The 15,901-nt window shown below is 46.1% G+C and overlaps 1 protein-coding gene across 1 annotated transcript in view; it reads right to left on the bottom strand.

Annotated features, from left to right (window-relative positions):
* Positions 1-15,901, bottom strand: part of RNF213 (ring finger protein 213) — a 355,180-nt gene that overhangs the window by 251,556 nt on the left and 87,723 nt on the right.

The raw sequence follows: 15,901 nt of genomic DNA, 5'->3' as shown, positions 1-15,901 counted from the left end.
CCATCACCATGGTGATGGACCATGTGATTGGAGCATGTGATCTGACATCACCAAAGGTCATTCAGCCCAAGCCCACAGCTAAAGAAGAGACCGACCGGGAACTACACGATCATGGGGATAAGGTGAGTTAACGTTTTTATTTTTTTTTTAACCCTTCCAGCGCTATTATACTAAGCATTCTGTATTCAGAATGCTATTATTTTCCCTTATAACCATGTTATAAGGGAAAATAATAGAATCTTCAGAACATCAATCCCAAGCCCGAACTTCTGTGAAGAAGTTCGGGTTTGGGTACCAAACATGCGCGATTTTTCTCACGCGAGTGCAAAACGCATTACAATGTTTTGCACTCGCGCGGAAAAATCGCGGGTGTTTCCGCAACGCACCCGCACATTTTTCCGCAACGCCCGTGTGAAAGGGGCCTAACAGAGGAAGAAGTCTCCAGGCTTCTCTCTTCTTCTCGACCCACAACCTGTAGCAATGATCCTATTCCATCACACCTCGTCCAGTCCCTCTCCCCGGCTGTCAGCACTCACCTAACTACAATTTCTAACCTCTCTCTCCTCTGGTATCTTTCCCTCCTCTTTCAAACACTCTATTATAACCCCACCACTAAAGAAACCATCTCTTGACCCGACCCATGCTGCTGACTACCGACCAGTTTCTAACCTCCCCTTCATCTCTAAACTCCTTGAACGTCTTGTCTACTCTCGCTTAATAAGCTATCTCTCTGCAAACTCTTTTTGACCCCTCACAATCTGCCTTTCGCCCTCTTCACTCTACAGAAACTGCCCTTACTAAAATGTCCAACGATCTCCTAACAGCAAAAATAAATGGTGATCATTCTCTACCGATTCTGCGTGATCTCTCTGCAGCGTTTGATACCGTAGACCATAAACTCCTCCTCACCATGCTCCACTCAACTGGCCTTAAGGACACTGCCCTCTCTTGGTTCTCTTCCTATCTCTCTGGTGGCTCCGTTAGTGTATCATTCGCTGGCTCTTCTTCTTCTCCTCTTCCTCTTGATGTTGGAGTTCCTCAGAGCTCAGTACTAGGTCCTCTACACTTCTCCCTCTATGCAGCCCCCATCAGACAGACTATTAGTAGATTTGGCTTTCGATACCATCTCTATGCTGACGACACCCAACTATACACTTCATCCCCTGACATCACCTCTGCTTTACTCCGAAACACCAGTAATTGTCTGGCAGCTGTATCTAACATCATGTCCTCTCTGTATCTAAAACTGAATCTCTAAAAAACCAAACTTGTCTTTCCCCCATCTACTAACTCACCTAAACTTGATATTTCAATTTCAGTCTGCAGCACTATCATAACTCCTGTGCAACATGCCCGCTGTCTTGGGGCCACATTTGACTCTGATCTTTCCTTTGTTCCCCATATTCAATCACTTACACGCTCTTGTCGTCTGCACCTCAAGAATATCGCCAGAATTCGCCCTTTTCTTACGGTGGAAACGGCAAAAAACTCTTGTTTCCTTGATTCATTCTCGTCTTGACTACTGCACTGCATTACTAATCGGTCTCCCTCTTATTAAACTCTCCCCCCTTCAGTCTGTTCTAAATGCTGCAGCCAGGCTCATCTATCCATCCAACCGCTACTACACTGATGCTACTAGTCTGTGCCAGTCACTTCACTGGTTGCCCATCCACCACAAAATACAGTTCAAACTTCTCACCCTCACCCACAAAGCTCTGCACAACGCCGCCCCTCCATACATCTCCTCCCTCATCTCCATCTACCACCCTACTCGTGCTCTCTGTTCTGTTAGCGACCCAAGATTAATAGCCTCCATAATTCGTACCTCTCACTCCCATCTTCAAGACTTTTCTCGAGCTGCACCTACTCTCTGGAATACTCTGCCCTGGAATATTAGGTCAATCCAAAACTTCTCTACCTTGAAATGTGCCTTAAAAACACATCTTTTCAGGCAGGCTTATTAAGCTACCTAAAATGACTTTTCCCAGACTAAACCTTTCCCCCACCAACTCCTCTGGCCTAAACTCGATACTTTAGTAGTCCCAAACCCAAACCAGATTGTTCGGCACCAATACTGTCAGTTCAGTAATGGCTCAAATCCTACTTCTCACAATCAGCTACCTTATGTTTAATCCTCAATTCCTCATCGATTGTGAGCTCTTGCGAGCAGGGCCCTGACTCCTAGCTTTTCAGTTGCATATTAGCTAGTTATTTTTGTTTTGTATATGAACCCTATGAATTTGTAGAGCGCTGCGGAATATGGTGGTGGCGCTATATACATACATTTTATTATTATTTATATTATTATTATTTACAGTGCTTTTTTTTTTTTTTACATAACTTGGACAACCCCTTTAAGCCGCTGACAGACACCTTTGGCAATGACTTCTCTGCCTTTTGAACAAAAGGATTTGGTGTTAAAATTCAACTTGCCCTATTTTTCTTTCCCACCGACATGTGCCAACAGGGAGTCTAGACAACCCTACGAGCAACAGATCGTCAGACGGTCCTTGCAAAATTGGCAGTTTTCACCAACATTATAAAAAAAAGTCTTAAATCTAGAAATTAATTATTACAATGGTTATCCTCGAGGAGCCGACACACAAGACCCATGCAGACCAGCTGTTAGAAGAGGCCTGCCCTCCATGAGCACCGCGGCCTCTTCCTATGTTATGTGACATCACCGCACATCTGTCACATGGCCTAGTTGCACCAAGTACTACCATTATACAACGTACGGCGCTATGCTTGGATTAATCGTTGCAGCCCTACTGTGCGTAGAAGTACTTATTAGGTCAGTCAAGGATACACTGTTTACCCACTCGTTGCACGTCCATAATTGAGCTGCCACGAAATAGCCTTTGAAGTATGGGAGATTTAAGCCCCCACACTCCAAAGGCTTATATAAATATTATATTTTGAGTCTCACTCTTTTCCTTCCCCAAACTAACTCATTGATTATTATTTCCAAAAGCTAAAAATATTTATCGTCTATCCAAATGGGTATAGAGGACATATGGTTTTACAATCCTGTAGAGGACATATGGTTTTAATTCCTACTGATAGATTCCAAGGGGTGGGACGAAGGAGAAACTGCTCAACAATATTTGTGTAGCAATGCATTTAAGGTAATGAGAAGAGACTTTTATTGCACTCTTGAATTCACAGTTGGTGCATAAATCAGCACAGTAAGTGCATTTCCTCTTAGTGCATAATCCCTTAGTGACCAATTTAAAGGGGTTGTCAAACAGGGAAACATTTTTAGCAAAAGGGCTCAGAGGGAGTTGAAGATAAAATACAAGATGCTATACTCCCCTCCTGTGCATGGTTGGGAAGAAGATATTGCTGGAAGGTTTCCACAAATCAAAAGACTGAAGGTGCACTCACCCAATGGTGGGGAGTATAGAATTATTGCTCACTTGAATGCCAAAGGAACTTTACTGGTCTGCAACTTTTTATTCGCCTCTACTTCCTGGTCCCATCTTGACACATAGGAAATTCCGCTCTGCTAATCACAGGCTGAGACAATTTACCGTGCAACTAGCAAATGGCTGAGCCATTGTTCTTTGGGATTTATTTTTATGGTCATTAACTCATCATGTTAACTTTATTCTAAGACTTTTTAGGATACAACAATACAGAAATTTGCATAGTTTCTTGGGTACATACAATTTTTGTAATCAACTTTTAATTCTGTTTTTAGGAGGCAAATTAAGAAAATGCAGTTACAATATTTCATAAAATACAAAAGCCACAAAACAGCAAGTAAAAACGACATTCAATGCTTAACATTTATCATCTCTCGTACCAGAAAGTGGCTTTAAAATGCACGTGCCGTCTCCCATCTGTCTTCCTGCTCGCTTCTGCTATGTTTAAGGCAAAAGCAGCAGTGAGCAGGAAGAGAGAGACGGCACATGCACAGTGCATGCACCTTCTCTTCATACAGCTGTACAGCGGGAGTGCCAGGTGACCTGAGGATAGTTCATCAATACTAAAAGCCCAAAGAACCTCTTTAATAAGAAGACCTTTTTTGGGGTCTAAACCTGAGGTGCGTCTTATGGTCCAGAGCATCTTATAGTGCTGGAAATACGGAATGCATTATTTATATATATACACACACAAATATGTTTTAAACATTATTATAATTGAAATATTGTCATGCTTTATGTCACTTATCAGAGAACATATAACATTCAATTTTACCTATGATTAAAATAAATATATAGAGTTTATATTAACCCTTTCGCTACCAGTGCCGTACAAGTACGGTGCTGGAGCGAAGTGTAAACATGGGGCCCACTCGCACGTGCAGTGGGTGCCATAGCCGGCAGGTCTCTGCCGTTTCATGCACAGCGCTGCTATGTTCTCAACAACACAGGGGAGAAGGAGGTAGTCCATCCCCCCCCTGTACTGCTGCTGCCACCAATGGACTGATTAGCAGGGAGGAGGAGGGGAGGGGCTGTGGCCACTGCACTACCAATGAATATCATTTATGCTTAATACAAACGCAGGTTGCGGGTGCCGGACAAATCCCATACCCGGCACCCAGCCTCTATGACTGCGCGCTGCGATCCGCCGCTATTAACCCGTTAGGTGCCGCACCCAACCCCAGTATTATAAATCAGAATCATTGATCCCGGACAACCCCTTTAATCAGGGCGGGTGCCACCTGTAAGGCGACCTAGGCAGCCGCCTAGGGCGCAATTTAGCAGGAGTGCCGGCCCTGATTAACCTCTTAAGGACATAGGGCGTACAGGTACGCCCTTGTGCCCTGGTACTTAAAGACACAGGGCGTACATGTACGCCCTGTGCATTTTCGATCACCGCCGCACGGCGGGCGGTGATCGGAACCCCGTGCCTGCTCAAATCATTGAGCAGGCACTTGGAGCAAATGCGCCGGGGGGTCCGGTGACCCCCCCATGTATGTGATCGCAGAAAACCGCAGGTCAATTCAGACCTGCGGTTTTCTGCGTTTCCGGGTTATTCGGGTCTCTGAAGTCCCGATAACCCGGAACAGGATGGTGATGGTGGTGTGATTTCACCCCACCAATCACCATCCAGCGATCCTGAGTGGTGATGGTGACATCACCACTCATGATCGCTTTCTGATTGGTCTGTGGGCGGTCCGGCGGCAGATTCAAAAGAGGCAGGCGCTCCTCTTCTCCTCCTTTTGTGTTCCGGAGCCGGAGGAGAGAGGAGCTGCCTGCACGTGTCTGCAGCACCGCTGCCTGCACCCGATCTGTGCCCCCCAGGACCCCATCAGGTACATAGGGACAGCTAGGGAAAGTTTGGTTTAGGCAGGGAAAAAAAAGGGAAAGTTAGTTTCTGAACTTTGATTGCATCACCCTAAGTTAGGGTGTCTGGGGTCCACAGCACAGCTGTGTGACCCTAGACCCCCCAGGGGTGCTGCCACTTGCCCCCCCCCACCCCCTGCCCCCCACCTTTTTTGGGGTGCATTTTTATTTATTTTTTTCGTGTACGCTGACTGTGGTCGGCACTTAGTGTCCGGCCACTGTTAGCGCATCGCACACCCCACCGCTGATCAACTTCGGACGGTTGATCAGCGGTTTTGAATTTTTTTCCCCACATTTTTTGCCCTTTTTTTAGTTAGCTCATTTTTTTTTTTTTCTGTTCGTTTTAGGGTGAGTTCGTGAACACCCGTGCCCCCACACACACAAAATAAAGAGTTACACACACGCACATATACACGCAGACAGACACTCCCCTATGGCCCGCCGGACGTTCTCGGCCGAGGAGGCATACGCCCAGATTGCCTCTGACTCCGAGAGTCCCAGTGAGGATGAGGATGACCCCACATTCCTGTTGTCATCCGCATCCTCCTCATCATCTAGCGATGATGATGAGCCCCCAAGGCGGCGGAGACGCCGCCAGGCGGAGCAAGGGGACCGCCATGTTAGGGACCCTGTGGCCCACACTAGTACGAGCAGCTCTGGGGCTCGTACTGGTTTCCCGGCCCACCAGTTAAATCCACCGGAGCCCCCTGCCGATGAACTTGTCTGGTGTAGCCCAGAGCGATACGAGCCTGTGATTCCTGATTTTGTAGGCCAATCAGGAATCCAGATTTCCACAGCGGGCTACACTGAATATGACTTTTTTTGTCATTTTTTCAGTGACCCACTGGTAAATCTGATGGTGGAGCAGACGAATCTGTACGCCCAACAGTTCGTCGCTCAACACCCGGGCTCCTTTTTGGCCAGGCCCGGTGGCTGGACGCCGGTCAGTGCAGCCGGAATGAGGACATTTTGGGGCCTCGTGCTGCATATGGGCCTGGTCAAGAAACCCAGTGTCAGGCTGTACTGGAGTGGGGACGTCCTATACCAGACCCCACTTTACAGTACAGCCATGACACGCTCCCGGTTTGAGGCCATCCGGAAATGTCTGCATTATTCCGATAATGCAGCATGTCCCCCCCCGAGGTGATCCTGCCCATGACCGTCTGTACAAGATACGGCCGGTCATCGATCACTTTGGGGCCAAATTCATGGAGGCCTATGTACCTGGAAGAGAGGTCGCGGTTGATGAGTCTCTCATTGCGTTCAAGGGGAGACTCATTTTCCGCCAGTATGTGCCCTCCAAGCGGGCGAGGTATGGCGTGAAGCTATACAAAATTTGTGAGAGTACCTCAGGGTACACTTACAAATTTTGTGTATACGAGGGGCGAGATTCCCGGATTCAACCCCCAGAATGTCCCCCCACTCTGGGTGTTACTGGGAAACTTGTGTGGGACCTTATCGCCAGATCCACGTCCGCTTGTGGGACCGTGCGGAAAAATCAACGCGGCCTCCCTGCCCACCCCCTCCAGGTACCTATTCCCAGGGGTGAGACCCGTGCCCTTACCACTGAAAACCTGTTGCTGGTCAGGTATAAGGACAAGAGGGATGCCCTTATGCTGTCCACAATTCATGGTAACGGCATCACCCCTGTCCCTGTGCGAGGTACCGCGGCAACGGTCCTCAAGCCCGATTGTATCGTCGCTTACAATCGGTATATGGGAGGAGTTGATCTCTCTGATCAAGTCCTCAAGCCATATAACGCCATGCGCAAAACACAGGCATGGTACAAAAAAGTTGCGGTCTACTTGGTGCAGGTTGCCATGTACAACTCTTTTGTACTATCCCGAAGCGCTGGCAGCACAGGGACATTCCTCCAGTTCTATGAGGCAGTCCTCAAGGCCCTGATCTTTTCGGACCGGGAAAGAGCAGGCCGGAGTACCTCGGGAACTGTAGGTGCCCGGATTGTCCCTGGCCAACACTTTCCAGGACTTATTAGGTATTGCCGCGTCCGTAAGAATCTCATCTAAGAATCTCCTCTATAAAAATATCCCATTACCTAACCCCCCAGATTAACACAGTTAAAAAAAAAAAAGAAAAAAGGTGCCAAAACCGCTATTTTTGGCACTTTTCCATTTCAATCCGTTTTTTCCGGTAACAAAACAAGGGTTAACAACCAAACAAAACTTAATATTTATTACCCTGATACTGCAGTTTACAGAAACACCACATTTGTGGTTGTAAACTGCTGTATCAGTAAAAGGGAGGCCGCAAAAGGAAAGGACCGACATGGTTTCTGGAAGGCCGATTTTGATGGCCTTTTTTATTGACACCATGTCCCTTTTGAAGCCCCCCTGATGCACCCTAGAGTAAAAACTCCCCCAAACTGACCCCATCTAAGAAACTACACCCCTCAAGGTATTCAAAACTGATTATAAAAACTTCATTAACCCTTTAGGTGTTCCTCAACAGTTAATGGCAAATAATATTTATTACCCTGATACTGCAGTTTACAGAAACACCACATTTGTGGTCGTAAACTGCTGTATCAGTAAAAGGGAGGCCGCAAAAGGAAAGGACCGACATGGTTTCTGGAAGGCCGATTTTGATGGCCTTTTTTATTGACACCATGTCCCTTTTGAAGCCCCCCTGATGCACCCTAGAGTAAAAACTCCCCCAAACTGACCCCATCTAAGAAACTACACCCCTCAAGGTATTCAAAACTGATTATACAAACTTCATTAACCCTTTAGGTGTTCCTCAACAGTTAATGGCAAATGGAGATGAAATTTCAGAATTTCAATTTTTGGTAACCTTGCGTCACAAAAATGTAATATAGAGCAACCAAAAATCATATTTACCCTAAAAATAGTCCCCAAAAAAATGCCACCTTATCCCGTAGTTTCCAAAATGGGGTCACTTTTAGGGAGTTTCTACTCTAGGGGTGCATCAGGGGTTTTCAAATGGGAAATGGTGTAAATAAACCAGTCCATAAAAATCAGCCCTCCAAAAACCAAACGGCGCACCTTTCCCTCTACGCCCCGCTGTGTGGCCGTACAGTAGTTTACGGACACATATTGGGTGTTTCTGTAAACGGCAGAGTCAGGGCAATAAAGATACAGTCTTGTTTGGCTGTTAACCCTTGATTTGTTAGTGGAAAAAATGGGTTAAAATTGAAAATTAGACAAAAAAAATGAAATTTGCCAATTTCATCCCCATTTGCCAATAACTCTTGTGCAACACCTAAAGAGTTAACGACGTATGTAAAATCAGTTTTGAATACCTTGAGGGGTGTAGATTCTTAGATGGGGTCACTTTTAGGGAGTTTCTACTCTAGGGGTGCATCAGGGGTCTTCAAATGGGACATGGTGTAAATAAACCAGTCCATAAAAATCAGCCCTCCAAAAACCAAACGGCACACCTTTCACTCTATGCCCCGCTGTGTGGCCGTACAGTAGTTTGCGGCCACATATTGGGTGTTTCTGTAAACGGCAGAGTCAGGGCAATAAAGATACAGTCTTGTTTGGCTGTTAACCCTTGCTTTATTAGTGGAAAAAATGGGTTAAAATAAAAAATTTGACAAAAAAAAGAAATTCTCAAATTTCATCCCCACTCTTGTGCAACACCTAAAGGGTTAACAACGTATGTAAAATCAGTTTTGAATACCTTGAGGGGTGTAGTTTCTTAGATGGGGTCATTTTTGGGTGGTTTCTATTATGTAAGCCTCGCAAAGTGACTTCAGACCTGAACTGGTCCCTAAAAATGTAGTTTTTGTAAATTGCTGAAAAATTTCAAGATTTGCTTCTAAACTTCTAAGCCTTATAACATCCCCAAAAAATAAAATATCATTCCCAAAACAATTCAAACATAAAGTAGACATATGGGGAATGTAAAGTCATCACAATTTTTGGGGGTATTACTATGTATTACAGAAGTAAAGAAACTGAAACTTTGAAATTTGCTAATTTTTCCAAAAATTTGTTAAATTAGGTATTTTTTGGTGCAAAAAAAAATATTTTTTTGACTTCATTTCACCAGTGTCATGAAGTACAATATGTGACGAAAAAACAATCTCAGAACGGCCTGGATAAGTCAAAGCGTTTTAAAGTTATCAGCACTTAAAGTGACACTGGTCAGATTTGCCAAAAATGGCCTGGTCCTAAGGTGTAAAAAGGCTGTGTCCTTAAGGGGTTAAAGGGGTTGGCCGGGATCAAATTTTTTTTTTTTTTATGAGTTTACTCACTCTTAACCCCTTAGGGACACAGCCTTTTTACACCTTAGGACCAGGCCATTTTTTGAAAATCTGACCAGTGTCACTTTAAGTGCTGATAACTTTAAAACGCTTTGACTTATCCAGGCCATTCTGAGATTGTTTTTTCGTCACATATTGTACTTCATGACACTGGTAAAATAAAGTTAAAAAAATATTTTTTTTTGCATAAAAAAAGTCAAATTTACCAAAAATTGGGAAAAATTTGCAAATTTCAAAGTTTCAGTTTCTCTACTTCTGTAATACATAGTAATACCCCCAAAAATTGAGATGACTTTACATTCCCCATATGTCTACTTCATGTTTGAATTATTTTGGGAATGATATTTTATTTTTTGGGGATGTTACAAGGCTTAGAAGTTTAGAAGCAAATCTTGAAATTTTTCAGAAATTTACAAAAACCCAATTTTTAGGGACGAGTTCAGGTCTGAAGTCACTTTGCGAGGCTTACATAATAGAAACCACCCAAAAATGACCCCATTCTATAAACTACACCCCTCAAGGTATTCAAAACTGATTTTACAAACTTTGTTAACCCTTTAGGTGTTGCACAAGAGTTATTGGCAAATGGGGATGAAATTTGAGAATTTCCTTTTATTGCCTAATTTTCCATTTTAACCCATTTTTTCCACTAACAAAGCAAGGGTTAACAGTCAAACAAGACTGTATCTTTATTGCCCTGACTCTGCCGTTTACAGAAACACCCCATATGTGGCCGTAAACTACTGTACGGGCACACGGCAGGGCGCAGAAGGAAAGGAATGCCATACGGTTTTTGGAAGGCAGATTTTGCTGGACTGGTTTTTTTGACACCATGTCCCATTTGAAGCCCCCCTGATGCACCCCTAGAGTAGAAACTCCATAAAAGTGACCCCATCTAAGAAACTACACCCCTCAAGGTATTCAAAACTGATTTTACAAACTTTGTTAACCCTTTAGGTGTTGCACAAGATTTAATAGAAAATAGAGATACAATTTCAAAATTTCACTTTTTTGGCAGATTTTCCATTTTAATATTTTTTTTCCAGTTACAAAGCAAGGGTTAACAGCCAAACAAAACTCATTATTTCTGGCCCTGATTCTGTAGTTTACAGAAACACCCCATATGTGGTCGTAAACTGCTGTACGGGCACACGGCAGGGCGCAGAAGGAAAGGAATGCCATACGCTTTTTGGAAGGCAGATTTTGCTGGACTGGTTTTTTTGACACCATGTCCCATTTGAAGCCCCCCTGATGCACCCCTAGAGTAGAAATTCCAAAAAAGTGACCCCATTTTAGAAACTACGGGATAGGGTGGCAGTTTTGTTGGTACAAGTTTAGGGTACATATGATTTTTGGTTGCTCTATATTACACTTTTTGTGCGGCAAGGTAACAAGAAATTGCTTTTTTGGCACCGTTTTTTTTTTTTTTGTTATTTACACCATTCATCTGACAGGTTAGATCATGTGGTAATTTTATAGAGCAGGTTGTCACGGACGCGGTGATACCCAATATGTATACAATTTTTTTTATTTATGTACGTTTTACACAATAATTTCATTTTTAAAACAAAAAAAATGTTTTAGTGTCTCCATAGTCTAAGAGCCATAGTTTTTTAAATTTTTGGGCGATTATCTTAAGTAGGGTCTCATTTTTTGTGGGATGAGATGACGGTTTGATTGGCACTATTTTGGGGTGCACATGACTTTTTGATTGCTTGCTATTACACTTTTTGTGACGGAAGATGACAAAAAATGGCTTTTTTTACACCGTTTTTATTTTTATTTTTTTACGGTGGTCATCTGAGGGGTTAGGTCATGTGATATTTTTATAGAGCCGGTGAATACGGACGCGGCGATACCTAATATGTATACTTTTTTTTTATTTATGTAAGTTTTACACAATGATTTCATTTTTGAAACAAAAGAAATCATGTTTTAGTGTTTCCATAGTGTAAGAGCCATAACTTTTTCAGTTTTTGGGCGATTATCTTGGGTAGGGTATGATTTTTGCGGGATGAGATAACGGTTTGATTGTTACAATTTTGGCATAGATGCGACTTTTTTGATCACTTTTATTACCTTTTTTGGGAAGTAAGGTGGGCAAAATTCCAATTTCATCATAGTTTTTAATTTTTTATTTTTATGGCGTTCACCGTTCGGGTAAAGTAACATTACCGTTTTATAGATCAGGTCGTTACGGACGCGGCGATACCAAACATGTGTAGGGAATTTTATTTCTTTCATTTTTAATCAGTGATAAATGTGTTTTTTGATTTTTACTTTATTTTTCACTTTTTTCACTTTTTTTTTGACCCAGACCCACTTGGTTCTTGAAGATCCAGTGGGTCTGATGTCTACATAATACAGTACAGTACAATATATAGTACTATACTGTATTTTACACTTTGTCTGAACAGATCTATGCCTTTCAGCATAGATCTGTTCAGCACCATGGACAGCAGGACGCCTGAGCAGGCGTCCTGTTGTCATGGGAACCTTCCCCGTCTGCTCAGTAGTGGCCAGAGCTGCGCAGACGGGGAAGGGTAAGGACGGGGCTTGGGGGGGCTGCCTGGGAGCTCTCTCCCTCTCCATTCGGGGGACTGCAAAGGCACAGCAGCCCCCCGATGGGAGAGGGAGGGAGCTCCCTCTTACTGTTAACCTTTTCCATACAGCGGTCCGTACGGACCGCTGTATGGAAAGGGTTAAACGGCTGACATCGCATCACCGATGTCAGCCGTTTATACCAGGGTGCCAGCAATGTGCTGGCACCCTGGTATACCCACTAGACGCCAACGATTACGCAATGGGAGGCGGGCGGGGGATCGCGATCCCGCCTACCGCACCGCCCGCCTCCCGCACCGCCCGCAACCCTCCCCCTGCACCTCCCACCGTGCCCAAATAACTCAGGGGGTGCAGGGGGAGGAATACTGGACAACGTTTTGAAACCTAAAGTTTCTGATCCCCGCGGTCAGGGACCGCGGGGATCATAAACTGCAGATATCGCAGCAAACCGCAGGTCTGAATTGACCTGCGGATTGCCGCGATCGCCGACATGGGGGGGTCACGGGACCCCCCCGCGCATTTAGCCTAGGTGCCTGCTCAATGATTTGAGCAGGCACCGGGTTCCGATCACTGCCAGCCGCACGGCAGTGATCGAAAATGCACAGGGCGTACATGTACGCCCTGTGTCCTTAAGTACCAGGGCACAAGGGCGTACCTGTACGCCCTGTGTCCTTAAGGGGTTAATAGCCAATTCAAGGTCCCCACATATGTTTTTTTTGTATTTTCTCCTCTTCTACAGGGCTCTGACAGTCCCCCACTCATTGTTGCCATGAGGTTTAAAAAAAATAAAGCGTTGCCGCAAGTTTTTTTTTTTTTTTTTTTTTTTAAGTACGGCGGGCGGCGGTGGGCCCTCCCCCGCACTGGGCGGCTGCCACACTGCCCAGCGAGAGGGACTGACAGGAGGGAAGCACCTCTGCCCTCTAATGTAGCATGGCCAAGCTCTGTTCGGTCCGCGGTACAGGAGCATTTGTTTTCTGTACCCAGCCGGACTGACAGGAAGTGCTCACTTAGTGTGTGATAAGGAAGGGGGTGGAGGAAATGATCAGAGTGACAAGGGAGTCGGGGGAAGAATGAGAGTGACAAGGGAGGGGGGGAGTGACAAAGGAGGGGGGGAATGAGAGTGACAAGGGAGGGGGAGAAATGAGAGTGACAAGGGGGGGAGTAAATGAGAGTGACAAGGGAGGGGGGGAGTAAATAAGAGTGACAAGGGAGGGGGGAATGAGAGTGACAAGGGAGGGGGAGAAATGAGAGTGACAAGGGAGGGGGAGAAATGAGAGTGACAAGGGGGGGGAGAAATGAGAGTGACAAGGGGGGGAGTAAATGAGAGTGACAAGGGAGGGGGGTGTAAATGAGAGTGACAAGGGAGGGGTGGAGTAAATGAGAGTGATAAGGGTGGGAGTAAATGAGAGTGACAAGGGAGGGGGGGAGTAAATGAGAGTGACAAGGGAGGGGGGGAAGAGAGTGACAAGGGAGAGGGGGAAGAGAGTGACAAGGGAGAGGGGGAAGAGAGTGACAAGGGAGAGGGGGAAGAGAGTGACAAGGGAGAGGGGGAAGAGAGTGACAAGGGAGAGGGGGAAGAGAGTGACAAGGGAGAGGGGGAAGAGAGTGACAAGGGAGGGGGAGTGACAAGGGAGGGGGGGAGTGACAAGGGAGGGGGGGGGAAGAGAGTGACAAGGGAGGGGGGAAGAGAGTGACAAGGGAGGGGGAAGAGAGTGACAAGGGAGGGGGGAAGAGAGTGACAAGGGGGGGAAGAGAGTGACAAGGGAGGGGGGGGAGTGACAAGAGACGGGGGGGGGGAGAGTAAATGAGAGTGACAAGGGGTCCTTAAGGGGTTAAAGGGGTTGGCCGGGATCAAATTTTTTTTTTTTTTATGAGTTTACTCACTCTTAATAGCCAATTCAAGGTCCCCACATATGTTTTTTTTGTATTTTCTCCTCTTCTACAGGGCTCTGACAGTCCCCCACTCATTGTTGCCATGAGGTTTAAAAAAAAAAAGCGTTGCCGCAAGTTTTTTTTTTTTTTTTTTTAAGTACGGCGGGCGGCGGTGGGCCCTCCCCCGCACTGGGCGGCTGCCACACTGCCCAGCGAGAGGGACTGACAGGAGGGAAGCACCTCTGCCCTCTAATGTAACATGGCCAAGCTCTGTTCGGTCCGCGGTACAGGAGCATTTGTTTTCTGTACCCAGCCGGACTGACAGGAAGTGCTCACTTAGTGTGTGATAAGGAAGGGGGTGGAGGAAATGATCAGAGTGACAAGGGAGTCGGGGGAAGAATGAGAGTGACAAGGGAGGGGGGGAGTGACAAAGGAGGGGGGGAATGAGAGTGACAAGGGAGGGGGAGAAATGAGAGTGACAAGGGGGGGAGTAAATGAGAGTGACAAGGGAGGGGGGGAGAAATGAGAGTGACAAGGGAGGGGGAGAAATGAGAGTGACAAGGGGGGGGAGAAATGAGAGTGACAAGGGGGGGAGTAAATGAGAGTGACAAGGGAGGGGGGTGTAAATGAGAGTGACAAGGGAGGGGTGGAGTAAATGAGAGTGATAAGGGGGGGAGTAAATGAGAGTGACAAGGGAGGGGGGGAGTAAATGAGAGTGACAAGGGAGAGGGGGAAGAGAGTGACAAGGGAGGGGGGGAGTGACAAGGGAGGGGGGGAAGAGAGTGACAAGGGAGGGGGGAAGAGAGTGACAAGGGAGGGGGGAAGAGAGTGACAAGGGAGGGGGGAAGAGAGTGACAAGGGAGGGGGGAAGAGAGTGACAAGGGGGGGAAGAGAGTGACAAGGGAGGGGGGGGGAGTGACAAGAGACGGGGGGGGGAGAGTAAATGAGAGTGACAAGGGAAGGGGGGAAGAGAGTGACAAGGGAGGGGGGGAAGAGAGTGACAAGGGAGGGGGGAGTGACAAGGGAGGGGGGGGGGGGAATGACAAGGGAGGGGGGAAGAGAGTGACAAGGGGGGGGGGGGGAAGAGAGTGACAAGGGGGGGGGGGGGTGGGGGGGGGAGAGAGTGACAAGGGAGTCCCCAGAGCCAGACTGCAGCCAGAGACCAGATCATCTTATTGTCCTGGTGGTAAGTAGACAATGCAATATGTTTATTATGTAATTGTTTAGTTATTAATACTACATTGGAAAGTAATTTACCTCACATTAAGGCTCCATTCACACGTCCGCAACGTGTTTTGCGGATACACGGAGCCGCGGATCCGCAAAACACGAAAAGCGGCAATAGCGGACAAGAATAGGGCATGTTCTATTTTTTTGCAGAACGGAAGTGCGGATCCGCAATTCCATGTCCGGGCAGCACATTGTGCTGCCCCATAGGAATGAATGGGTCCGCAATTCCGTTCCGCAAAATGCAGAACGAAATTGCGGACGTGTGAATGGAGCCTAAAAGGAGACTATAGTCCCAGAACCAGTACAGTTAATGTAGTGGTACTGGTGTCTATAGCCTGTTCCTGCAGAAAAAAGACACTGTGCAGTACTGGTGTTAAAAGGGCACTATAGTGCCAGGAAAACAAACTCATTTTCCTGGCACAATATCGTTGTTAGGAGTGGGGCACACTCGTGTCACCCTCCAACTGGGCTGAAGGGGTTAAAACCTGGCAATTTTTATCTTGCCTAGGGCGGCAAAAATCCTTGCACCAGCCCTGCCTTTAATCCATACCCCCTGAGCAAAGGGTACCTCAAAATTGAGACTTTGGGGTTTCATAAGCTGTAAGCCATAATCATCCAAATTATACCAAATAAAGGCTTGAAATATCTCGCTTTGCATGTAATGAGTCTCATATGTTAGTTTCACCTTTTAAGT

This window comes from Bufo gargarizans, chromosome 2 (assembly GCF_014858855.1).
Source record: "Bufo gargarizans isolate SCDJY-AF-19 chromosome 2, ASM1485885v1, whole genome shotgun sequence".
Lineage (NCBI taxonomy): Eukaryota > Metazoa > Chordata > Amphibia > Anura > Bufonidae > Bufo > Bufo gargarizans.
Note: the sequence above shows the minus strand (reverse complement) of the source record. Positions and strands in the feature narration are given on the sequence as shown.